Here is a 27,472-nt window from a genome sequence, read left to right on the forward strand (position 1 = left end):
CTGCAAATTAAATACCAATCCAAAACACCTATTTAAAGTGCTACCAGTGTGATTTATACTTCTGTGCTCTCTGAAAACCCTGGGTTTAGTCTGAAAAGAACCACAGAAGTGAAGTTGTTCCCACTACACTGTGACTTTTTTCTTTTGCAGTAAAGTACATCTAGGCACAAGCCATGAGTCTCCTTCCTAAGCCAATAAACAAAATCATTTCATGTTCCAGGTGAATGAGCTGCCTGATTTGGAAACTCTTTTGGCAAAGCATTCATATCTTTTGCAAGTCAAGATGGCTGAGCTAAATCCTGCTCCCATCAATGACCACAGCATATTGACTGCATTAGAAGTAGGAGTCTAACATTTAAAAGAGTAAAGTTCTGATCCTTATTTGTACAGGATAATTTGGAAGTGACCATTACATACCAGTCTAGTCCCCCATTGTCAGGTAAGCAGACTGAAGGCTTCTCTGTGAAGGCCAACAGCCCCAGCAAGGATTTTGGCAGACAGAGTTTATGGGAAACTTTGGTCATGTCCCCTTTTCATTGACCAAATGCCTTATAAATACGATAAGTAAGGTGATGGTGCAAGAGCTGCCATGCCTTGTGAAGGCCAAGAGAAAATATCTCTGCTAGTGAACAGTTTAATGCAGTCTTAACATGTGGTGAATTTCAGCCAAGCATTGTATCCTTGGTCATAAAGAGATGGGCATTGGATTTGATCACTACTGGTGGTGCAATACTCTAGGGAGATGGGAAAGGTCCACCAATTTTTCATGTATGAATTGTTTGGGTTGATCAGGAAGAATTACTGAACTTTTTTGTTTAATATGAAAATATTTGCAAGGGGAGGCAGACCCAGTGTGGTGGGTGATTGTTCTTTGTTGTGGTTTGAAAAAATCCATATAAATAAATATGGTGGTTTCAGAATGGTGAAAACAAGACAGGATTTCATAGGAGCAAAGTGAAGGGTTGCTCTTCATTTTGGCGTCTGGATGTAATAGCTTGAGACACTTTAGTTGTTCCTATAGTTTTTTGCTTCTGAGACTGAATAATAGTCTGTGTTGGCTGCTGCTGTCATGCACTTGAGCTACATACTGGAGTTCTGATGGAATCGGTGTGCTAGGATTCAAGCAAACCCTGAATTAAACCTGAATTTATATTTTTGTTAGCTTTTTTTTTTGTTTTGTTTTGCCTTAGGTAGTAATTTGGCATGCTGAAAGCTGTAGGGCATTCTCAGTATTTCACATATTCTGGGAATAGAAAGCTGTGAAAAGATTATATCTAAGGGACGGGTTTTTTTCTCTCTCTTGTTTCTACAATTCAATCCTTGTAGCACTAAACAAACAAAACCCTAAAGCTATAAACATAAATACAGTCCATGTTCCCCTACTAAACAAGATCCACCTAGACCCTGGCCTACAACAAATAGTCATAGGCAGGGTTACTAATAAGTGCAGCCTTCTAAAAGACTAGGAAGGTTTGAATAAGGGGTAATTGTAACGGAGTCTAAGACTTTGATGCACAAAAACATTTGAGTGCCAAACTGCTAGGCTATGTCAACATGGCGCTTTGCACAGCTCCACTGCCAGAAGAGGTATGCAAAATGAGCTTCTCAGCATTGCAAATGGTATGCCATTTGCATACTCCTGCAGCTCATTACCATAATCCCGCGAGAGTTCAGCATTGGCAGAAAGGGGTGCTGGCACTGCAGAGGCCGTGTGAACGTGCCGCTGCTGGCTAAACCCCCCTCTGTCACCAGTCCCTTATGTCCTGAAACCGGAAGAGACACGTCCACGTGGCCTCTGCAGCACCAGCACCCTCTTCTGCCAACACCAAACACTCACACAACTCTGGAAATGAGCTTTGTGAGTATGCAAATGACACACCATTTGCAATCCCAAGAAACTCATTTTGCATAGCTCCAGCCAGCAGTGACACTGGGCAGAGAGCTGTGTAGACCGGCCTGAGATTTGGACCACATGTATTCAGGCACTTCTGCGGCCAGAAAACTGGTGTTTGGCTGCTGCCTAACCTTGTGGTGCCTAAACACACCTGGCACCTACATTTTTCGCCTACTTCTAAAAGTAGTAAAAGTTCCCTTAGTGTCTATGTTGCTTGCCTCTGTGCATGCTCACTGCTGCCCTCACTCTAGGCTACGTCTACACTAGCACACTACGTCGAAGTAGCTTATTTCGATGTAAGAACATCGAAATAAGCTACTTCGACATGTATCTTCTACACATCCTCCAGGGCTGGTGCCATTGACGTTCAATGTCAAAGTAGAGATGGAGAACATTGAAAGGAGCCACCCTGGAAGGAAACGCAGAGCGTCCACACACACAAGCGCTCCCCATCGAAATAAGGGGCCAGCAAAGCCCCAAGCTGCTCCCTTAAAGGGCCCCTCCCAGACACACTTGCCCTGCACAGCATGAGATCCACAGAGCCAACAACCGGTTGCAGACCCCATGCACGCAGCATGGACCCCAGCCACAGCAGCCAGAAGCCCTGGGCTAAGGACTGCTGCATGTGGTGACCATAGAGCCCTGCAGGGGCTGGACAGAGCGTGTCTCAACCCCTCATCTGATGGCTACCATGGAGGACCCTGCTATTTTGATGTAGTAGGATGCAGATCATCTACACATGCCCTATTTCAACGTTGAACGTTGAAGTAGGGTTCTATTCCCATCTTCGGATAGGAATAGCAATTTCGACGTCTCGCCGCCTAACGTCAATTTCAACATCGAAATAGCTCACAGCACGTGTAGATGTGACGCGTACTATTATGATGTTGTGCCAGCAACTTCAAAGTATCCGGCTAGTGTAGACACACCCTAGATGTCTAGGCATCAGTTTTCCCTGTGCCTTCCCCCACCTTCCTTTAGCCCCATAGTGAGCCACAAATGGGAAGAAGATAGGTGTTTCTCCACCTAATTTGGATGTGTGGCCCAACACAGTAGGTATGCTCAGAGGCTCCTTATCCCCACAAAAAACAGCCATAGGAGGCCCTCACCCTGCTCTTATAATCTTTAGGTCTTTCATTTAGGTGCTTACCTGGGATACAAGAGACCCTCCTATTCATGTCCATCTTCCACCCAATAAGGAGAAGGGAATCTAAACAGAGAGCTACCACCTCTCAAGTAGTTGCTGTATTCACTAGCCTCTGGTATATTCTGAGGTGGGCCTCCCTCAGTCTCTGTTATTGAAATTGTTCCTCTTTAACTAATAATTAATGGTATTGTGCCAAAGCAAGTGAGCATCATTATAACGTTTATAATAGAAGTCCTTCTTTCAATGGCTGTTGTGTGGTCTTAGCTGGCTTCTGAGTGTACACACTCTATTGGGCTCTGCATGCAAGGTAGGCAAAGGGTTTCATTCTACATAGGCACCTCCCTACAGCCTGGACTTGGACAGCTATCTTCATGATCAGGGTTGGCATTAATACACCCCTCTCCTGAACATCTCCATTTGGTTAGCTTGACACTGGTTGACTTGGATACGTTGTCCCTGTAAGCATCCAAGAAATCACAAGCAAATAACACACAGGAATTTCTGTTCAATTTGTTGTTACTTTGAAGCAGGTACAAAGTATCTCTATATAATCATGATGCAGATGGATGCTGGCAGGTTCCCAGTTCACGAAATATCTGAATTAGTTTGGATGGTTTTAGCACATCTGGAGCATTTAGTGCTTTCTCTGAACATTTCACTTTAATACACAGATCATGTTAGTGCTTTAATTAGCTCTGCCTATGCTCTCTTAATAAGAGTCAAGTACTACTGGTATTTATAGGTCAGTTTGAAAAATTGAAAGAGAGTGGCCATTTAGAATGGCAGAAAGTGAATTTTCTCTTCTTTGTTAACAAAGAATTGTTTTTACTTTGGATTCCTTTAAAATGATAGTGGTTACCTATTGTGTTTAAAGGAGTATTTTTGTTCCTGCTTCAGAAAGTGGGCAATTTATCCCTGCGTTTTCCCCTCTGCTCTTGTTACATTATACATACATCTCTGCACTTGTCTTTGAGGCTTCATAACATGGTCTCCGTCCATCCTTCCAACTGACATCCGCATAGAAGCATTACAACCATTGAATAAGACCTTCCATGAACTAGGCCCAATTTTTAGAGGCGCAAAGGGCTCTTTATACACCAATGGCAACATAAAGGTGGGTGAAAATAGACTTCTGGGATTTCCTGGACAGCATTAAGTGGGTTGAAGGTTCTATAATACTCCTGCTTTTAGTCCCTAGGTGGATAGGGTGTTTCTGGAGTGGAAGGCATGGAGGTAGGATTAAGGAGGGGCCATGATCAATGCATAGCGTGCACCTGATATTCCCAAAACCCATAGTGAACAATGGGAAAGACAACAATAGTGAAAGCTGCTCTCACTTACAGTGGGTGTGATGTTTGTGTCTCCTTCTCATTCCTGTTCATGCACCAAGCACAGGAACAGAGGAATTGAGCAAGGTTGGGCTTAGGTAAAACGGTGTCCTGGGTGAGCTTGTATTTTGGCACCCCTATTCCTCATCCATGAATTCCCACAACCTGCACTTCTGCTCTGTATTTCCTTTGCCTCTGACCCCTGCCCTTTCCTGACCCCTGCTCCCTGTGCCCCTAATCCTACGTACTGCTAATCCCAAATTCTGCACAGTGCTACTTTCATCTTTAACCCCTGTTCTTCCCTCCCACCTACGCCCCCAATCCCAGCCCTGCACTGCCAGTTTGCCTACCATAGTGCATCCTTGTGCAGTACTCTTCCAGCCCCTTATGCCAAGCAACACCCATGCCCTGTGGTCCCTCACCCTGAGCTCCCTGTCACTGATCCCTATGCCCAGCACACTCCCACCTATCCCCCTTGCTGCCCCTCTCACAGCTCCCCTACATCTACTGAGCACCCGGTATTCCTGTGGGCATTCAAACCAAAAATTAAACATTCTCTGCATAATACTTTAAAATTCTGCAAATATTATTTGTCAATAAATACATGTGAAGGTTCAAGCATGGCAGTGGTAAGCATAGGCCACTGGCTGCTTCTACTGTGGCCGTCACTACAGGGATGAGGGGCCTGGAGCAACTTCCCATGGCTGCTACCTGTGCTGGTGAGTGCTGAGGTAGGCCTGGCCCCTGCTGTCCATGACAATAAGCCTCAAGGCTGTGCTGGGCCCCCTAAAGCATCCATGGGATGCTTCCCCGAACAGTCCAATGGTTAAGACGGCTCTGCTTAGATTGTAAGATCTGTGGGGCCAAAATTAGTTTTTTGATTCATGTTAGTCCAGATTGAAGGACAACAGCTGGGGTACTCCTGGGGTCAGCTAGAAGATTTTTTCTGAGACAGAGTGAAGTGGAGGAGACAAGTAGATGATCTGTGCTCCATCTGGAGTAGAAGGGTATAAATCAAGTCCAGCACCTTGCACAACAGTACTCTGCTCCACATCTAAGGGCCCTATAATAAGAACAATAAAAACCATCCATAGGTCTGTTACTCTCTAGAACATGTCAAGGTTTGGTGGACTGTATGGGAGTTACAGTCACACAATTTTATTCTGTTTTTCTTTCATTTGTTGACTTCCTGGGTGTTAGTTCTGTGAGAGTAATGAGAGCAGAAGTTGACAGAATGTGTTGAATCGCCATTATTAATACTGAATTCCCTTGTATTTCTCTCAGTATGACTGTAATATTCGGCGTGGGTTTTTTTTTATATGGCTATTTTTTTTCATTTACATATAGTGCCAGCGCATTTTACTATTAAGTATTTAGCCATTTTTATTTAATGCATGGCATGTTTATTAGACTGTGTATTAGTCCTGTCTGTCCTTTATGTTTTCACCAGTTTGAATTATTTCACTTATGTCACGTAATCAAATACTAACGTATCAGAGAAGTTATATTCCATTCTGGAGAGACTTCATGGAACAAAATAAAACTTCTGAAGGCTCTAAATACAGTTTCTTATCAAGCTTATATTTTTCAGCAGCATACTTTTGTTAGCTCCTCTCCCTCAAATTTCTTTTCAAAGACCAGTGAACTTACTCCCCTCTCTTTATACAAAACAGCTGACATTCCGTGCTAAGCCTAATAATATTCTCTGTAGGAGGACTAAAGAGGGAGCTGTTGACTAAAGATGGTTTGACTTCATTACCGAGTATAAAGGCACTATTGGTACCTGGATGAAATCCCAGTATCTGTTGCGCCTGACTATGATGTTATTGTACACAGTGAAATAACGAATTATTTCATGGCACCGTTGATTCAACAAGGAGTATTTGAGTTGTTTTTAAAGGTTTGGGTGGGAATGAGTCTTTGATTTTTTTTTTGCAAAGCCATGTTGAAAGAGGTCAAAATATTATTTTGATTTATGACCGGCCCCAGTTATCTAGCTCTGTTTAGCATATAGATTGGGAAGAAAAAATGTGATTTGTACAAATGCTATAGTATTAATAGTAAATTAATAACATGGTGGTGAACAATTGATTATTAAGGCCCTAAAATAGAAACAAAAATCACTCAGTGTAATGAGCAAAACCATTGATAATGCTTTTTTGTAATGATTCACACATATGATGCTAGACTTTGATTAGAAAAATTCCTGAAAACCCATGTTTAAACAAATTAAAGGTCTCTGGATAGTTTGAAGGCATAAGGCTTTCTAGCTCACCCCAAAAGGTTATAATGATGTGTACTGACTTAAGATGTTGAAATATACAATGGAGAACTGATAAATGGATAGTGAATGAGTTTAGACAACGTAAGTCTTATGCCGAGGTCTCAGCCAACCTTGTTGGTCTGAATGCTTTGCAAATTCTCCTCTTTTCATATATATGCAGATTTGCTTAAATAATGCTACTGCTGACATGCCAAATATGATACACTGAACTGGAAAACTTTAAGAAAAAGGGAAAGTTAATAACTACAATGAACATATAAACCTGACATCAGAAAAGTTTCCCTTTTACTGGGAAAAACACAGGATAGGGTGGCATGAAAACAGAATGATATGAAAAGCTGTATAAACAGCAAAAGTTGTGTATATTGAGCTTGCACATGAGTCTTATGCTGGTTATATAAAACACAAAGCTTATTGCCAACTGGGGAAAGTGAATGAATAGACAATGTGGAAATCTATAAGAAGCCAAGCAAATAAAACACAAACTGGAGAAACACTAGACAGGAAACTGAAAGATCAGAGTAAGGCTCAGAAGTGACAGTGACCATCTTGCAGTTCAGGAATACTTCCTAATACCACAGAATTTGGAAACTTGGGATACAGCATATTCTATCTGTTTATTGTCTGATATAAATGTATATCCAGATGCTATAGGTGAAATTTTATAAATAAACAAAAATGATTTAGCCTAAATTGGGATGACTTGTGACCAATGTTCCTGCTATTTTTCTACCCATGAGTGGAATAAATTTTTTTGTGTGCACCAAAGCATATGCAGATGTGCACTACTAGTAGAAACACAAGCTGGTGACTGTGGGCACTGTGGGTGCTCTGCTAATCATCTGGGTGGCATTTCAGTTTTTCCTGAGTGGCCATCCAAGCACTCAGTTTTTAGAGAACACTGCTTGTGACTCAGTTTCCCATCTTACGTTCCAACAGCCTAAAATTGATGACATAGCTACATGGATACAAAATTGGTATCTGTATCTGCAAAAATAATCCATGGATGTGGATGCCCATGGACATAAAGTAGATAGCCACAAATTTGTAGATTTCTAGGTACAAATTTGTATCTACATCTGTATTTGCAGAAATGTGCTCTCGATATTCATGGATTTGCAAGACTTTAGGCATAGTCCCTTTGATGCAGTTGTATTACTGATATACATCTGTACAACCACAATACTGAAACTTATTGTATATGATAAAAGATGTACTTGAAAATTCAGAACTACTGGAATAAAGAAGAGAGCATATTCCATATTTCATAACAAAAGTCATGCATGTGCACATTTAATAAAAATCAAATGGAAATCTCTGTATTTTCATTAAAAAGAGTGTGACAATGAGTTTTCTGATCCTGTAATGACTAGCATGTGTTCAGCTTGATGGGCCCATTTTTTAGATGGTATAAATTTGCATGGCTCACTGGCTTTGATGGAGATATCTTGTAAGCTGTGTGGGACAGTGATTGTCTCTTTGTTTTCTTTGTGCAGCACCTAACACACGGGTGTGCCAGTTATGGACCGAGACCCTGAGCTCTATAACAATACAAATAATTGTATGCTAAATTACACCAGACAATTTCGAGGTCTTACGCCTCTGGGATCCTGAACCTGCCAACTTGCATGTGCTTAACTTTATTCATGTGACTAGTGCCATTGGCTATTTAACGGAAGTGTTTGCTTGCATGTGTAATAATAACTCATTCATCAGTATTTGCAAAATTAAGGGTCAAGGTGTTTTCCTGTGTATATGACATAACTTTGTTTTAAGTCAACATTACAGGTTGCAAAGATGAAACTGTGGATCTTCAACACAAATGTGAAGAATGTGCTTGTGTATGAATGCAAGACCTGGGATACTAAAAAGTCTTCAAATCACAAGCTATGGACATTCATAAAAAGATTCCTGACGTACATCCTTCACATCAAATGGCAAAACTTGCTCACAAATGAGGAACTTTGAAACAAAGCAGGACAAGTACCACCTGACATTCAAGTCAAGAGAAGAAATGGTGATGTCTAGGCCACATCCTCAGGAAGCCATCATCCAACATAGTCTGTCAAACTCTCAAATGGAAACCACAAGGGAAAAGGAAAAGAGGAAGACCTTGAACAACACTGAGATCTACTGAGACTGAACGACAACAACTGGGGTACTCCTGGGGTCAGCTAGAAGTTTTGTCCCAAGATATAGTGAAGTGGAGGAGACTTATAGAAGACCTATGCTCCACTCAGAGTACATGGGTTTAAGTCAAGTCACAGGATGAGGCTTCTGATGGAGATTTAGCAAAACTCCTATTGTCTTCAGTGGGTTTAGGCTTGGGAAATGTGTGTATGAATAGTGCATTGTGAGATAAAAGTTATTTGCATGACTTCACTCGTGAAAATTACTCATTTTGGGTGGGTTAATTAATGTGGGTTAATTAAAATTTTTATGCCACATTACACCATAATATATTCTGCATAAGTCATGTATTTAGCAGAAAAGCTGTCATAGAAACATTTTCTAGAGTTTAAGACAAACCATGGCACTGAACAACTCAATACAAATACTTAGGAGTATATTAATAAAAGATAATATCTTTATACCCAAGAAGATCAAGAATCCTCAAAATTATAGTGTAGTAACTAACATTCAGATATGGGGATTTTATGAGTTGTCTCAAGAGAAGGAGGTTTCTAATTTAATATCTGCTTTTTTAAACTCTGACTTTTCTTCAAGTATTAATGATATTTTGTAAACCAAATAAAATTTCACTAACATAATTAAGCCACATGTAGCCAGACAAAATCTCCCCACCACAGACCAGCTTTTGCCTCCCCTCTAAGGCGCCTCAGAGCACACAGGGCACTGAACAGCAGTTAAACAGCACAGTCTTTGATGCCTTCCTAAAGGGGCCCAGATGTTCTGGCTCATCATGACCCTGAGGAACTGAAAACACAGATAGAGGGCTAGCAGACTAACCATTAACGAAGGGCCTCAGAGAACTGCCCTTGGCTGGCATTGATGGAGTGATGCACCCACACAGTTATCCCAGAAGAGAAATCTCCACCCTTGTAAAAGAATGTCCTGTACTCCCAAATTCTTTATCGCCTGTCTTACAAGTGCAAATTAAGTAAGAATTGCCCTTGTAAAAACTGGCGTCACAAAAGACAGACCAGTACGATCTGGCACCATAGATAAGAAAGAGAATATGTGACCCAAGGGGTATAAAGATGGGCCCAGCAGCACTCTGACTCTGAGTGCATCTTCACCAACTACCTGCTGGTTGGGTCAGATGATTGCCTCCCGAGGTCCGCAACTGGGGACGCCCAACCTCGTATTCGTCTTTCCATGGAATTGAGTGACAGATCCTGGCTTGTCTACGCTGGTATCGAGAGACACAAGGAGGGTGAGATGTACCCACATTAAGGTCTCCTTTTGGTGTACACAGTTAAAGAATTAGAGCTCTATAGATTGATGTCGTTGTATTAAGATGTCGTTGTATTGGATTGTAACGTAACCTGTTAACACCTATACTCTGCTAGCATATAAGAAGTAGACAATAGCCTTTTGTAACCTCATGCTTATAACGGTAGCTTAATAAACTTGTAACTAGTTAAGATCTAAGCCTGACTGCTGGCACTCTGTGTCACTCCAACACAGCCGGTACAATCAAAAGAATTTTAATCATTTGGTTACCACAGCCTGGCCATAGGTGAGAGTGCTAAGAGCCTAGCGTACAGTCGTGCCGCCTCCACGGGGCAGACTCCTGGGGCGCCCATCAGTCAAACCTGGCTGCCCACTGCGAAGGAGCTCCCTGCTCTAGCAGTAAAAGACTCGGGTGTTTAAGACCCTGGGGCATCCGTCAGCCTTGCCCAGGCTGCCCGCTGCAAAGAAGCCCAGAGCTCTACCAGTTAAAGACTCAGATGGTAACAAGGGCATAGTTGGTACCTCACCGCACATTACCCGGCTACCAGCTAACACCATATCAAGGGTATATTTTCTTTCACAAATTGTTATTTTTACTCACTTTTAGGCTGGAAAATATTTGCAAGCGGAGAGATAGCAAGATCCTTACATTTCCTGAGCTTTCTAAGGCCACAGAAACTAGACAAAAAGTACTACTACAGGGAAAAAAAAAAAAAAAGAAAAAAAAGGTCTGACTGTTTTAAAGTTTTCTCCATAACATTTCTATCATAGAAGATTAGGGCTGGATGAGATGGCTGGAGGTCGGACTATTTGACCAACCCCAATACAGGACCAACCACAACTAAATCATTCCAGCCAGTGCTTTGTCAAGCCTGGTCTTACAAAAACTCTAAGGATGGAGATTCTACCTCACTAGGCAACAAATTTCAGTGTTTTACCAATCTCCTAATGAAATAGCTTTTCCTAATATCCAATCTTGATCTTCCCCAGTGCAAGTTGATATCACTGTTCACTGTTCCTCATTCTTTTGTCTGCTACCACTGAAAGTAGCCTGTCTCCATTCTCTCTGGAACCCCCTTCAGGTAGTTGAAGGTTGCTATCAATCTCCCTCTCATTCTTCTCCTCTGAAGTCCAAATACGTCCAGCTACTTCAGTCTCTGCATAAGTCATTTGCCCCAAACACCTAACCATTTTTGTTGCCCTCCAGTGACTCTCTGACTTGACCACATCCTTTCTCTAGTGAAATTGTGGTCCAAGATTGGACATAATATTCCAGATATGGATTTACCAAAGCTGAGAGGTGGGGAATAATCACTTCTCTCAATCTGCTGGCAACAATCCTATTAACACAGCCCAAAATGGCATTAGCCTTCTTGATAACAAGGGCATACTGTTGACTCATACCCCATTTTTATCTATGGTAATCCTCTAATTGTTTTTTCTGCAGAACTGCTGCCTAGCCAGTGAGTCTCCATCCTCTAGCAGTGCATGAGATTCTTCCAACATACATGTGGGACTCTGTATTTGCCCTTTTTGAACCTCCACAGGTTTCTTTTGGACCAATCCTCCAATTTGTGTAGGTTCCCCTCGACCCTATCCCCATCCTCCAGCATATCTACCTCTCCGTCCCAGTTTAGTGTCATCCACAAACTTGGTGAGGATGGAAACGAACCCATCATCCAAATCATTAATAAAAATGTTGAACAATACCAGCCCCAGGACTGGCCCCGAGGCACTCCGCTTGAAAGCAGATACCAACTAAACATCAAGCCATTGATCATTGACCCCAATGATCTAGACAAATTCCTATCCACCTTATAATTCATTCATTCAGGCCACACTTCTTTAACTTGCTGGCAAGAAAACCATGTGAGATCTTATCAAAAACTTTGCTAAAGTCAGGGTTTTCATTCACTGCTTTCCCCATATCCACAGAACCAGTTTTCTCATCATAGAAGATAAGCAGGAGAGCATAACTTTCCCTAGAAGGTAATCAGGATAGCATTGACTTCAACTGTTCCTGATCACTTTCGTTTCTTCCAAAAGCTTCAAAATTGATGCCTTGGGGACTTGTTCCATTTCTTTTCCAGAGACTGAGGTGAGAATGACTGGTCTGTAGTTCCCCAAATTCTTTTTCTTTTCCTTTCTGAAGATGGACACAACATTTGATTTTTCTAATAATCTCTTCCCTCCCCTGATCACCACTAGTTTTCAAAGATAATGGCCAGCGGCTCAACAATCACATAAGCCAACTCTCTCACCATCAGATGCATTAGATGTGGCCGCCATGGACTTATTCATGTCCAGCTTTTCTAAATAGTCCTTAATTTGTTCTTCCACTTCTGAGGGCTGCTCACCTCCTCCCACTACTCGGCTGCCAAGTGCAGCAGTCTGGGAGCTGACTTTGTGAATACTGAGGCAAAAAAGTCATTGAATGCTTCAGCTTTTTTCCAAATCATCTATCATACCTTCCCTATCAAGGTGAAATACTTTAGGGACATCCCTACTTCTATCTAATAGGAACTTACTTGTCAGGTGAGCTATTGTATGTAAGTTAGATACTAGTAATCATAAATATGATTAAAAAGCAGAATATTAAAATGAAAACTGGAACTTTTAAAATACCCGTCCTACTGTTAAGGTGAGTTATGCCAATTCCATAACTAACTGCACAATCCTCAGAGAAATAACTCTAATACTATAAGCACCCAAATTTCACCTCAAGCAGCATTTCCAACACATGCTCACTGCATCTACACTTGCATTTCTCTTTTGAAAGGGGCACACAAATGGAGGAAATTGAAAATGGAAATGAGGCACTGATTTATATACGTGGCCCCTAATTTGCATATTGTCCTTTTGAAAGATCTTCCTCCAAAAGAAAAAAAGAAGTGTACATAGGGATCTTTTGAAAATAAACTCCATCTTCAAAAGAACCCTTCTGCCTGAAACAAAATAGGAAGAAGGTTTCTTTTGAAGATGGGGTTTATTTTCAAAAGCGCTCTGTCTACACTGCTTTTTTTCTACCAAAAGAAGCTCCTTCAAAAGGGGGATATGCAAATGAGGTGCAGATATGTAAATCGGTGCTTCATTTGCATTTTGATTTCCTTCATTTGCATGCCTCTTTCAAAAGAGGAATTCAAGTGTAGACACAGCTAGGCTACGTCTACACGTGAAGCCAACATCGAAATAGGCTATTTCGATGAATAACGTCTACACGTCCTCCAGGTCTGGCAACGTCGATGTTCAACTTCGACGTTGCGCGGCACCACATCGAAATAGGCGCTGCGAGGGTACGTCTACATGCCAAAGTAGCACACATCGAAATAAGGGTGCCAGGCACAGCTGCAGACAGGGTCACAGGGCGGACTCAACAGCAAGCCGCTCCCTTAAAGGGCCCCTCCCAGACACAGTTGCACTAAACAACACAAGATACACAGAGCCGACAACTGGTTGCAGACCTTGTGCCTGCAGCATGGATCCCCAGCTGCCGCAGCAGCAGACAGAAGCTCTGGGCTAAGGGCTGCTGCCCACGATGATCATAGAGCCCCGCAGGGGCTGGAGAGAGAGCATCTCTCAACCCCCCAGCTGATGGCCGCCATGGAGGACCCGGCAATTTCGACGTTGCGGGACGCGGATCGTCTACACGGTCCCTACTTCGACGTTGAACGTCGAAGTAGGGCACTATTTCGATCCCCTCATGAGGTTAGCGACTTCGACATCTTGCCGCCTAATGTCGAAGTTAACTTCGAAATAGCGCCCGACGCGTGTAGCCGCGACGGGCGCTATTTCGAAGTTAGTGCCGCTACTTCGAAGTAGCGTGCACGTGTAGACACAGCTCTAATGATGTTGTGGGATTTGGGTTCAATATCCAGTGTTAGTGTCATGTTGAAAGAACAGTAACAAAAATATGTTAAAGGTGGTCTCCTGATATTCCAGTGGTTTAAAACTCTAATTTCTAGCCAATGTAGGTTATGAGATCGCACCTAGAATTGCCACTGAGCCAGGACTGATCCTCTGTGCTGAGTAATGGGACATTATAATTTAGAGAAAATTATATATTGGGGGAAAGGAGGAAACATATTAAGCTTTTAGAAGTAATATACAGTGGCTGCTTGAAGCTTTCAAGAGGTTTAGAAAGTTAGTGATAGTCCTCATAGAGATGAATTAACAAACAAACTGGACTGTCAATACTTGAGACTATTTTGACCATTCAGACTTCAGATAAAACATTCCTAGCATTTTAGAACATTATTCATCTCTATGTACATATGCACTAAAGGTAAACAAATGTGCTGAGTGGTTACATAATTTCCATGTTGCCTATGACTCAAAATACTCATCTTCATCAGTGGGCTTTATTAACAATATTCAAAGCCATAGGCATTCTCAGCTGCATATCTTTTATTCCAAGTAAAAACTGCGAAAGAACTAAAACGAGTGAAAGAAACTTGTTTCCTACAGTACTGTCATATTTCACCCCGTGGGAGGGAGGCTCTGGGCAGGAGAATGAGAGGATGAGCTACAACAGTGCTACTTTCACCTGCCTGGCTGCATGCAGCTTTGCACAGCAGACTTCAGGAGAGCCTTAGGAGCCATGTGGGGAGCAGTCAGGCCTCTATCTGCAGCTGAGCACAGCAGCTGTCTGGTTCCTTCTTTATGGAGTGGCGCACTGGGACACACCAACTAACTTTCATCTCTGTATAAAATGGGAATACTGGCAGATTATAAAGCACTTATATCTTAAATTGATAAAGTACAGGTTGAACCTCTCTAATCCAGGATTCTCTAGCATGGCAACATCTGAAATCCAGCATGGTTTTAGTTAGCTGGATGACCACTTATCATGGGTGTGGCCAAGTTTCCCATGATTCCATAAAGTTTGTTTACAGCTGCCAGCCCTGTCTCTCAGTGTTCTGTGCTGTTATTTAGCTGTAATTTACCCCTTACTGGTCTCTTAAAAGACATTTAGCAGTGGAAGGGTTGGTAGTACTGCTAGACAATATTGACCTATCATATTCTCTTGTTTGGCACTGGTCAGGCGCCAGGGAGGATGGATTAGAGAGGTTCAACAGGTACCACTCCAATATTAGCTTTCCTTTAGATTCTTGGACAAAATTCATCCTGCTAAATTATCAAAAAAGATTGAGAAGACATTGCACCACAATAGGACAAAGCCATTATGTATTTGTAAGAGTCCTGGGACGCCCAGCCCTTGGCCTAGGGCGGGGCAGCAACCAAAAAAGGGTTATAACACCGGCCCAGCCCTCAGTTCGGGGCGGGGCAGGAATTCACCGGTAATACAATACAGGCCCAACCCTCAGTTCAGGTCGGGGCAGCAGTTCACAGTTGTAACACAATCCCGGCCCATCCCTCAGTCTAGGGTGGGGCAACAGTTCACAATAGTAACACAGTACAGGCCCAGCCCTCAGTTCGGGGCGGGGCAGCAGCACAAGGGTTTGAGCACAGGCCCAGCCCTCAGTTCAGGGCAGGGCAACAGCACAAGGGTTTGAGCACAGGCCCAGCATGGGCTGGCCCTGTCAAGGAGGGGGTAGGGGGTCGCAGGTCCTCCCACTCCACTGCAACCCAGCCTGGGGCCCTGGGGGTCGCTCACACGCAACCATGGCAGTAGGGATCCAGGCCGCAACACACTGCCATGAGTTCGGCAGTGTCGTTCCCAGGGCCACTTCCTACCTCTACCTCCACCGGGGGAAGGTCCAAGTCCATCTGGTCAGGGGGTCCCGCAGGGTCGGTCTCCTCCAAATTGTCCACCTTCGGGGGTCCAGCCAGTCGCTCATGTCGATGTCATTGGGATAGTCTGGTGGCCCGAGGCGATCCTGGGCCTGGGGGCTGCAGAGGTCCGCCGGGACTCTGGGGCAGGCTGCTCCTGGGGCCTCGTGGTCGCTCACCCTCACCGGTCTGGCCGTGTCTGGGGTTTCCTCCAAGGCGGGGGGTCTCCACCGGTGTGAGGGTCCTGGCAGGTCTGGGAAGTCCGGGTAGTCCCCCTGGGGCATCTGGATCCATGGTTGCTCGGGGCCGCTGGGGGCTTGCTTCTCCGGCCCAGCCGGGTGGCGACAGGCCCTCTGCCCCTGGTGCCGGGGAGCTCACGCAGGCGCCTCCTCCCTGCCCGGAGGCCCAGGCTTTAATGGGTCCCGAGCCCTGCCCTTGGCCCTTCTAGCCCTAGGCCCCGCCCTCTGAGGGGCGGGCCACTGGTGTTCTGGCTCTGGGCCTGCCCACCAGGGCCTCTGCGCAGCCGCCTCTGCCTCTGAGTCAGCAGGAGGCCATACTGACTCACTACAGTGTCAAAGATTGAAACTTTAATTGTAATATTGATCAATGGTAAGGTAACATATTGCAATTGTCTCTTTTAACAACACAGATAGTTACAGCATGAAAAATCAATGAGAATAATGCATCATTTTTGAATTGCCAATCTGATACAAAATCACTGATTCATACTACTTCTAGCACAGGACATTTTGAACTTGTAGACATACCATATTTTTGTGACAAAATTTGTTGGGGTTAGCAACAGTGTCATGGCACAATTGCTGTGTGCAGAACAGCTTATTTGCTCTGTCTCTGTGGTATTACCTACAAACCCTTTAAAGTGGCTAAAACTATTGTTCAAGTAATGTGTTACAGCTACCAACAGCATCAATGGACAGACAAAGGTTAAATATGGTTATTTGTATAAGACAACATGAGATCATGTTGTACCACTGTTATTGTACATTACTTTAATTCTATCACATTTTAATAGCTATATATTCTTCTGTAGGCTATTCAGTGGATTTAGGAAATTCACTTTTACAGGAATGATCTCTTAATACCATGAAAGCCATGGCAAAAAGAGGGTAAGTGTTTTTCCAATCCCAACAGATAGAACATGTGCTGGGATTAGAGTTCTGGTGTTTCTGTCTCCCAACCTTATTCTGAGACCAAATGCTCATTCACTGCCCTTGATTTTCATGACAAGAGTTTTAATGTTTTTATTTTCCATGATAAATGTTATCCATGTGAAACACATAACACATACACAAAATAACAGCACTAATCTGTTGCTGGGTGTCAAGCCTATGTACTTTCCAAGAAACTTAAATACCTCAAAATCTTCATGACAAGAAAGCACTCATCAACCTTCCTCACCTGATACTTCCTTGTGACTGTCCATAGCACCCCAGCTTTTATCTTTTGACAATGTAATCAACCTGCCAAGAAAAAGTTGCCACCTGAGGCTCCACCATTTGTTTTGGACCTTCTTGGAAGGTTCTACTTCAGTTTTTCCGCAAGCAAGGTCCTCAGTCCCAGCACCTGTGACTCCATCCCTGAGGGCAGGCTATTTACTCTGGTCTTGGTGGGCTTCCCATGCATGAAGTGTTGGAGGAGGACTGGATCTTCAGACATTCAAAGCAGCTCAAAACCTTATCAGGGTGATGAAGGCTCCACTGGTAACATAGCCCAAAGCACCTCCAGCACCTCTGCTCATGATGCCAACATCAGCACCATTCATGACACTGACCATATCCCCCACCTTTTCTCATCAGCACTGCTGCCTGAAGGACTGTACATGGTATCATCCATACCCCAATGATAACATCAGCACTGGGATCAGTTCTGGCATAATTGGTAGCACCTCATCACACACAGCACCATGGACAGCCTTCCTCAATGGGTCACCACACTCAGTCTCTGAGATACCAATTTCCAGCACCACTGTGATCAGCTCCCTCCCTGGGCAGGCTCAGAGTTCATCTCTGATTCTAAGGCAGACTTGTCTGTGCCCTGCAGCTCATTGTACTGGTCAAGATCCCAGCACCACCCTCCGCCACTCCTTGCACTGCTAAACTAAAGCACCTCTGGCCCTGGTGATGTCCTGATCCCCTCAATGGCAAACTCTGATATAATGGCATTTCTAGACTCCATGGGCCTACAACCAGGGGGAAGGCCAGGCCTCCAGGGTTGTATCCATGGTCCTTTCTGGCCATGCATGTCCATCAGCAACCCTGGTGTCCCTGGAGCCCTCCCAAGACCTCATAAACCATATCTGCGGGACATGACGCCTGAAATGCAGGTGTTTTCAGCCATACTACCTCCAGGGCAGCTCCTAGCGAAGAGCAGTACTAGGGAGCCTGAAGGACTAGAAGACCATATCGCCACCACAACTTCTTCTTTACCTTTGCCAGATGAGGCTGTAGCTGGCACAACAGTGTCCCCTCTGTCCATGGACTCCAAAGCACACCAGAATCTCCTGTGATGTGTGGCACAAAGCCTCAGTTAGTTCCCAGCATAGACATATTGGGGTCTGAAGGTCCTTCAAGAGTGACCCTGACACTTAGACTATTCAGAACATCACCAAGGTGCACCTGCAAGTCTCAGTTTCTATACCACCAGTGGACAAGAGAGTGGAGAGGTGATACTTAATTCTGAAGAAAAGATATAAACACTTGTTCACTCATCACAACACTAAGGAAGATGGTGGCTAACACAGGATCACAGCAAGAACAGCACCATCCTATAGTCCCTCCACCTCACAGCATGGAAACTTTATGGTTGAATTGGCTCAAGATGTGGCACTCTAATTTTGTTAGGGAAATCCTATTGGGCAGCCCTAAACTCTTCACTTGCACAACTTACCTGGGAAAATAGAAATGTTCCTCAGTTTCATCCCAACAAAGTGTTGCTTCCCCACAGCAAACTTCTATCCCATCAGTATTTCTGCACTTGAAACACCAGGGTTGGCTCATTGATTACGGTCCCCCCAGCAGTAATCTCTGTGTTCCATCCCAGAGCACAGAGCATATTATTTTTGTCAACCCCAGGGTGGGTTTGGACAGGCTGTCCAACCAGGTGACACCCTGTGTCACACTGAGAACTTAACTTGGTCCTTTCCAAATTAATAAAACTCCCATTCAAGTCCCCAGCTACTGACCCTTATGTTACCTCCTCTCCATGGTGGCCTTCCTGGTAGCCATAACCTTGGCTAGATGGACATCAGAGCTGCAAGCCCTCATCTCAAAGCCTTCATGTACTGTTTTTTAAAAGGATAAGATGCAACTGCACCCAGACTATGCATTTCTACTTAAGGTATTGCATTTACATGTGAACCGGAACTTTTCTCTACCGGTGTTTTTCCCAAAACCCTATGTCAACAGCAAGGAGTGAGTGCTCTACTCACTGGATGTGAGACATGACTTAGCCTCTTACATCGAGCCCACCAAGCTGTTTCACAAATCACCACAGCTCTGCCTCACTACAGCTCAGAGAATGAAGGGACCCCCAATTACATCTCAACATATCTCGTCCTGGACTGCATTTTGCATCAGAATCTGCTATGGTATGGCTAAAATCCTAGCCCTGTTGTTAACAGCCACCTTCACCAGAGAACAGGTATCCGCTTGGTGCAGTTTCCTGTCCAGAACAACCATAGAGTGGCAATGTAGTCCTCCATCCACATCTTTACATCCCGCTATGCCATCCCCAGCAGGCAAGGGGGACAGTGGCTTTTGGCAGGGCAGTTCTGCAATCAGTAGCTCACTAGAATCCAATCCCTCCTCTGTACAAACTTCTGGCAAGTCACATAATAAGAGTGCACAAGAGTCATCACTGGAAAAGAAAATACAGTTACCTATCTCTCAAAACTGTTGTTTAAGATGTGTTGCTCATGTCCATTCAAGACTCACCCTCCTCCCTTCCATTGGACTATTCTGGCAAGACAGAACTGAGTAGGCAGTGAGTCAGCAGGGAGCTGTATACAATACCATGAAAGCACCACTCCAGGGTGTTCCACAGCTGATTTGACAGGTAAACCCTTCTGGTGACCATGCATGTGGCATGTGCACACATATATTGGAATGGACAGGAGCAACACATCTTGAAAAACAATTACTAGAGGTAGACAACTGTCTTTATCTCTTGTTGCCAACTAGGATTCATTTGAAAATAGAGAAGACAACGAAAATATGCCCCTCTAAATTTCCAGTGCATTGCTCAGGATATCCTTGGCATTTTATGTTTCATCAGTCTCAAAGCTTGTCTATTCAATAGAATTTTTCTAAGTACATATGAATTCTGCCTCTTCACCTTTTGATTATAATATGCCTTTTTCAACCAATGCTATAATTTGAAGGCATTTAAGCAAATCACAAGGAGAGAGGAGAGCTTTATCTTGTAAGGCTACCTTCTGACAAATGGGTGGCAATGAGCAAAATTCAAGACCTTAAACACCGCTAATGACCTATTATGTGATGCATAGGCTTCATGCAAGTCTTCTGCACAGGAGTGAATTTCACTCTGTTGAATATGCAGCAGCTGTAATTAAACTGCCATGTGGGCGAGTCTGGCAGGTTACATTCCTCTTATGGAGTTTTAACAAGCTAGAATATAACAGCGAAATGATGTCTTGATGTTAAAATGTTCATGCTGGGCACATTTGGGTTAGTGGTAGCTAATTATAGATGTACCATACATACATGTAAATGAGCTACTCAACTGAATTTTGCATTAGTATTTTAGTCCACATTGAAAGTTTGATCCCAACTCTGACACTAAGTAAGCAGAATGGTTGAATAAATTATTACAACACATGCTGATTTGAAGAAAATATGTCTTGGTTGATACAAGCCATGGTTGCTGTCTGTTGGAATTTACCACTATAATAATACAGACTGAAAGTTCCTTGTATTATTCAGCACCAATATGGTAGGGGATTATGCTCAAAAATATCTAGCAATATATGTAAGTAAGCAAACTATACCCTATTAAGACTGTTTAGGTGGGCACAGTGAGAATATCAGTGCTAACACGCAGAGTCAAGTTAGCCCACCAAGAAACAACTCCAAACAGCATTAATCGTTTGACTGGAAGCCACAAAATTAATCATCAAAGAGATAGGTTACATAACATGCTAACTTTTTGTCTCATGAGTACCAGTTAAGATATGGCTTAGATAACATAGAAATTGAGCCAGTGGCCTCATGCATAGTATAAAACCACTCTCCAGTCTGCCACAAGTGAGCATGGTTTAGCCCTCTGAAGAGAAGTTTGTGGCTCTGACACTGAAGTAGAGGTGTGCAATTAGTCTGGTGCAAGTGTCTGGTTTGCAGCTGATGCTTCCTTCTTCTCAGAAAATCAGTCAGCAGATGCAGGAAGCTACACAAGATGGTTTGTGACCCTCAAGTGTAGTGGAGATAATTCTACTTACTTGGGGTACAAGTACATGAGGTCTGGGATCAATCATGTCTTCTGCACTTAGGAAGCTTGAGTGTTGTGTGAAGCTAATAACCACAGAAGAGAATAATCTTCCCTATGAGAACAGGGGAGAGAGAACCAAGTGAACTAGGCCCAGATAGCAAAAATCACACTCTTTAGCACCCATGCTTCCCTGTTCGCTTGTTAGAAGTCTGGGAGCTATGGCTAATCTGTGCTAGCAGATGACAGTTTGGTGCCCCAAGTTGTTTCCCTTATTGTGATGTAACTCTTCATACCTGTATTAAAAAAGCTTTCTTGGGAATATAGGCCTTATGTAAGATTTAATTATTTTAAATGGATTATACCTTGAGAGGTTTTAAAGTAACTTTTCCTATCAATCTGAGAACTTTCAAAGATAAGCTGTTTGATTTATGGATTAGTTCCTAAATATAAAGAAAACTAAATTGCCTTGTCTTGCAAGAAGAATGGTGACATCTGGTCATAAATGTTCAAATTTATTTTTTAATTTTGCTGATGGATGAATGTTGAGTGGTTGGTTGCTGCTAGGTCTTTTCAATCAGTTATTTATATTGGATTGTGAGCTGAACTTTCTGTAAACTAGTGACAATGTCACTTCAAGGCATTTTCACCAAAGAACATGTAGGCTTCCTCTGACATGGCCGTATGTTTTATATTTTTCCTGTTGGGGAATCATAGGCATAGCCCCTATGATGTGCAATCATCAAGTATTTCTAGAGTGGTTGGCCTAAGAAGGAATGTTTCACACTGACCTCAGGTGATTTAATTTGATCCTGACTGGACCAATTATCGGAGGGGTAGCCATGTTAGTCTGGATCTGTAACAGCAACAAAGGGTCCTGTGGCACCTTATAGACTAACAGATAAGTTTTGAGCATGAGCTTTCGTGAGCACAGACTCACTTCATCAGGTGACTGGACCAAGTTGCACAGCTTTGTCCAAAGGCCTTAAAGAAGAGCCTCTATTCTCTCCATACTGGCACTGAAAGAGTTAATGCAGATTAAGAAGGACTTTAACACAGCAATCCACAGCTGAGATAAATCAGGTGTCTAAGTAATCCCCTGACTGACTGAGGGAGCCCAGCTGTGGAGAAACAAGGTGGACTAGACCTGTAAAAGAAGGAAATCTGGCAGCTGAGGGGGCTGTGTGAGGAGAGAGTAGTAAATCTGGCAGACTGAGGAGAAGAAAAGAAAGCCAGAAAGCTAGGGAAGGGTTCCGGAAAATATGACAATGTCAGGGGTGAACAGACCTTTACAGTTGATTAGAGAGAGGGTCCCTGAGCCAGAACCTGGAGAAAAGGCAGTGGCCTGGGTTCTCCAACCAGTCACTGGAGATGTGGTACTGGTGCAGCAGTGAATAGGAAGATTGCCTGAGCCTGTTTGTGGGAGAAGACTTTATAAACCTGCCTGAAGGTCCAGTGACAAAAAGGCAAAAAACAGCTCGAGAAGCAAGAGAGGAGTTGCAGACCCAAAGAGCTAAAAAGAGAGGTGGAGGATGATGTACAACTGCATAAAGAGGCATTGACCTCATAAGGTATCCTCAGTGCGACCAGGATGTGGTGCCATCCTAGTGGTGAGTGGACCAATTATCACAGCAGTGCTCACAACATAGAAAGCCAAAGGTAAGGTTGAGAAACTTTGTCTTTGGCTGAATATACACTAGCAAGTTCTCTTGAAAGATTTCTCAAAAGAAGGGAGCTCTTTCAAAAGGTCCGGCAGAGCATCTACAAACAAAAAACATTCTTTTGAAATTAAATCAAAAGAATGTGGCTCTTGTTTCAAAAGTGCTCTTCCACTTCCATTTCAGGAAGAATGCCTTCTTTCAAAAGCAAACCTGTGTAGACACTCCTCAGGGCCCTTCTATTGAAAAAGCAGTCCTCACAGCACCTGATTTTTTGATCCATGGCCTGTTCTTTTGGAAGAGCAGATCACTCTTTTGATCTACTTTTTGTGTGTGGACTCACTCTTTAGAAAGAAGTTCTTTCAGAAGAGATCTTCAGGAAGGGCTTCTTTCAAAAGACCTGTGTGGTGTAGACATAGCCCAAAGGTTTGCAAACCTTCCAATCCAGTATGCTGCTATATTTTTTTTTTTTTAGTTTGAAGCTGTACTGCATTTTCTTAGCTTACTTTAATAGTAACTTACCTTTAACATAAAACCATAGACCTGTAAGGACCCTTAAAATGTTATCCAGTCTAATCCCCTGCACTCATGGCAAGACCAAGCACCATCTGGATCATCCCTGGCAGATGTTTATTTAATTGGCTCTAAAATCTCCAGTTCCACAGTCTTCTTCTCTTATCATGAAGGTTAAGAAGAATAATTTATTCTATCTTCCCTTTACAACCTTTTAGATACTTAACAGCTGTTATCACATCCCCCTTCAGTCTTCTCTTTTCCAGACTAAACAATCCCAATGCTTGCATTCTTCCCTCATAAGTCATGCTTTCTAGACCTTTAATCATTTCTGTTACTTTTCTCTGGACCTTCTCCAGTTTGCCCACATCTTTCCTGAAATGGGGTGCCCATATCTGAACACAGTACTTCAGTTGAGGCAAATAAAAGTAGAGGACAAGAATTAATTCTTGTGTCTTGCTCATAACACTCCTGTTAATACATCCCAGAATGATTTTTTCCCCCAACAGTATGAAAATCTTACTGTTGATTCATATTTAGTTTGTGGTCCGCTATGACCCCGAGATACTCTTTTGCTATACTCCTTCTTAGGAGGTCATTTTTAGATGTGCAACTGATTGCTTCTTCCTAAGTGGAATACTTTTCATTTGTCTTTATTGAATTTCATCCTATTTACTTCAGACCATTGTCTTCTTGATGTTTTCTTGACTTTTCTTTAACAGTTTTAATAAAAAAAAGTATGAAAGTGATAGTTATGTCTTTCATTAAGGATTGTGGGGCCAGATCCTTTGAAGTTTTTAAGGGCTATCAACTGCCTACATTGAAAGCCTGACTGCCTCACACTAAGTAACCTTTGGCTCTCAAAGGCCCATCTGTACCTCACAGTGTAAATAGAGATTTCCAACTCACTTGATCTTGTACTGTGATTACCCCACTCCCCAATTATTCAAAGGTTTCTGAGGTCCAACCATCATCTTGTTATTGGACTAGCAATGGGTGGGTTTAGGATATTGGTGGGAGACTGTTCTGCAGACATTGTTTCTTGGAAGTGCCTCTGCCTGGCCACAACTTTTCAAAATCATCACAGAATATCATGGGAGACACCCATATGGCAAAATACGGAGTAGAGCAACTTTGTGTAGTCAATTAGAACTAACATACATAAAATCAATAAAAACCACTATTTTTATAGTAAGGGCAGGCAACTCCATCTCCATAACAGAGCTAGTAGTCAGAACTGCAATAATTTAATGTTGATTTTGAAAGGAGATTTTATCACTAATCTGAAAGTTGATGAATATCCTCTTTCTTTAGTGTATTTTTAAGTTATCACCATTGACCATGTGTCCAGGTATTGGGAAATGCATGTTCAGTCATTTCCCATCGACCCATAAGATTCTTTCTCAGCCAATAGTAGCCATTAAACTATGTAGCATTGCAGCTGAAGTTAATTTGTGCATAACAAATTCCAGTGCTTAATGATTTATGCCACAGTATAACTTCTGTGCCAGGAAAGATAATGGAGCAAATAAGTGAGGAATCCATCTGAGAATATCTAGAAGATAAGAAGGTGATAAGTAACAGTAAGCATGGATTTGTCAAGAACAAAACATGTCAAACCAACCCAATAGCTTTCTTTGGTAGGATAACGAGCAGTAGACATGATATACCTAGACTTTAGAAAATCTTTTGATAGAGTCTCACTGACCTTCTTATCAATAAACTCTGAAAATACAATGTAGATGATACCAATAGAAAGTGGGTTATTCAACCAATTGTGCACCTTTCTCAGAGGAGTTATCAGTGGTTCACAGTCATCCTGGAAGAACATAACAAGTAAGTTCCACAAAGCTCAGTTTTGGGACTGGTTCTCTTTAATATCTTCAGATTTAGGTAATGGCGTAGACCGTATGCTTATAAAATTTGCAGATGATACCAAGCTGTGAGGAGTTGCAAGTACTTTGGAGAATGGGGTTATAATTCAAAATCATCTGAACAAATGGGAGAAATTATTTGAGGTAAGTAGGATGAAATTTAACAAGTAAAAATGAAAAATACTCCACTTAGGAATGAACAATCAGTTTCATATGAAATGGGAAGCGACCACCTAGGAAGTAGCACTGCAGAAAGAGATCTAGGGGTCATAGTGGACCACAAGCTAAATGTGAGTGAACAGTGTGATACTGTTGCAAAAAAAAAAAAAAAAAAGCAAACATGATTCTGGGATGCATTAACAATAGTGTTGTAAGCAAGACAGGAAAAGTGATTCTTCTGCTCCACTCAGCACTGATTAGGCCTCAACTGGAGTATTGTGTCCAGTTCTGGGCATCACATTTCAAGAAAGATGTGGAAAAATTAGAGAAAGTCTAGAGAAGACCAACAAAAATGTATTAAAGTTCTAGAAAACATGGCCTATGAGGGATGGGTGAAAATTAAAAAAAAAAAGGTTTGTTTAGTTTGGAAAAGGGAAGACCAAGAGGGGACATAACAGCTTTCGTATACCTAAAAGTTTGTTATAAGGAAGCCAAAGAAAAAATATTACCCTTAACCTTTGAGATTAGGACAAGAAACAATGGGCTTAAACTTCTGCAAGGGAGATTTAGGTTTGATATTAGGAAAAACTTCCTAACAGTCAAGGTGGTTATGCGCTGGAATAAATTGCCTAGGGATGTTGTGAAATCTCCATCATTGGAAATATTTAAGAGCAGGATATTTAAAAGCAGGATAGACAGACTTCTGTCAGGTATGATCTAGATCCCTTTCAGTTCTATGATTCTATGATGATCATAAAGTTCTCTATTGAAATATGGAATTCAGGTCTTTCTCTGCAGCCCATACCAGTGTGTGGTGTGGGGCATTCTCCCTCAACACCATCTGCTGCACCCAAACTACACACTTGAGATAGTTTTGCTTTATTTTTAAAAAATAAAAATTCTCAACTCATTATATATCTCCCCATGTGTCACTGTCCTTTCTTCCCCAAAAGATTCCCCCCAAAATATTTATTACAATCTGAGGGATGCAGTGATTTGCACAGCTTGTATGATGCCAGTAGGCAAAAGAGGATCTGAGGTAGATAAGTGTGTGAGATATAGCAAATCCACCTACATTTGCTCATCTTCTTCCCGGGAAGTTACTTCCCCTATTCCTCAACTGGGTGTTTTTCATCTTGGTTCTATGCAGACAAAGTGTATGTTGGACTGTGGAAGATTATATATTTATTCTGGGCAGGATCCAAAAATAATTCAAATGCATTTAGTAAGCATCCATTTCATTTCCTCCCCCCAGTTAGAGACTGTTTAAAAAGTTCTCTCTGAACTATTGTAAAGTCTGATTTTACATTAATATGCACATATTTCCTTTCATCCACTTAACAATGTTATAAACAAGCTGTTTCTCACTGATGAAGAACTGAACACAGTTTAAAATACCACTTATTTGAAATTCATAAATCAATCCTACCATAACTTGGTTCTCCCCTCTTACTCAGAAAATGACAGACAGCCAATAATGCACTGAGTGGAATTTTCTGTTCACTCATGTATTGTTCCACCTGAGTTTTGAGAGCTGAATTCTTTTCATTTTAAGTAGTGCAGTTTAAAGTCAAAACACCTTCTCTATTAATAAGACCTGCCTTATTGTTAAATATGACAGAACTATGTTCCTATGTTAAGTAACTGTCCATTTTTGATATAGAAAGAGTCTATCTGCACTGTAATATGTCCTCTTAAAGACAGGAAATAAAACTGCTATATAACTCCAGAAGATTAATTCAAAAGTCTAGCCCTCCTTTAACATGTGCACAAAGACGTATACAAATTCCTCATTGCAGGGACAGGAGACATCAAGAATCCATGTCTGCAATGCATTGTGGAAAACTTAGTGTTAAAAGAGAGCAAGGTTCAGGAAGAAGAATAAACACATAAAGCGCTTGAACCACAGTTTGTATGAGGTACCACAGTACATCTTGAATTACTGTATTTGAGTTATTCAGTGAAATTTGGAAATTTCCCATAGAAAGAAGATGCTTCTCATGAAAAA

Source organism: Carettochelys insculpta, chromosome 11 (assembly GCF_033958435.1).
Source record: "Carettochelys insculpta isolate YL-2023 chromosome 11, ASM3395843v1, whole genome shotgun sequence".
NCBI classification, from domain to species: Eukaryota; Metazoa; Chordata; order Testudines; family Carettochelyidae; genus Carettochelys; species Carettochelys insculpta.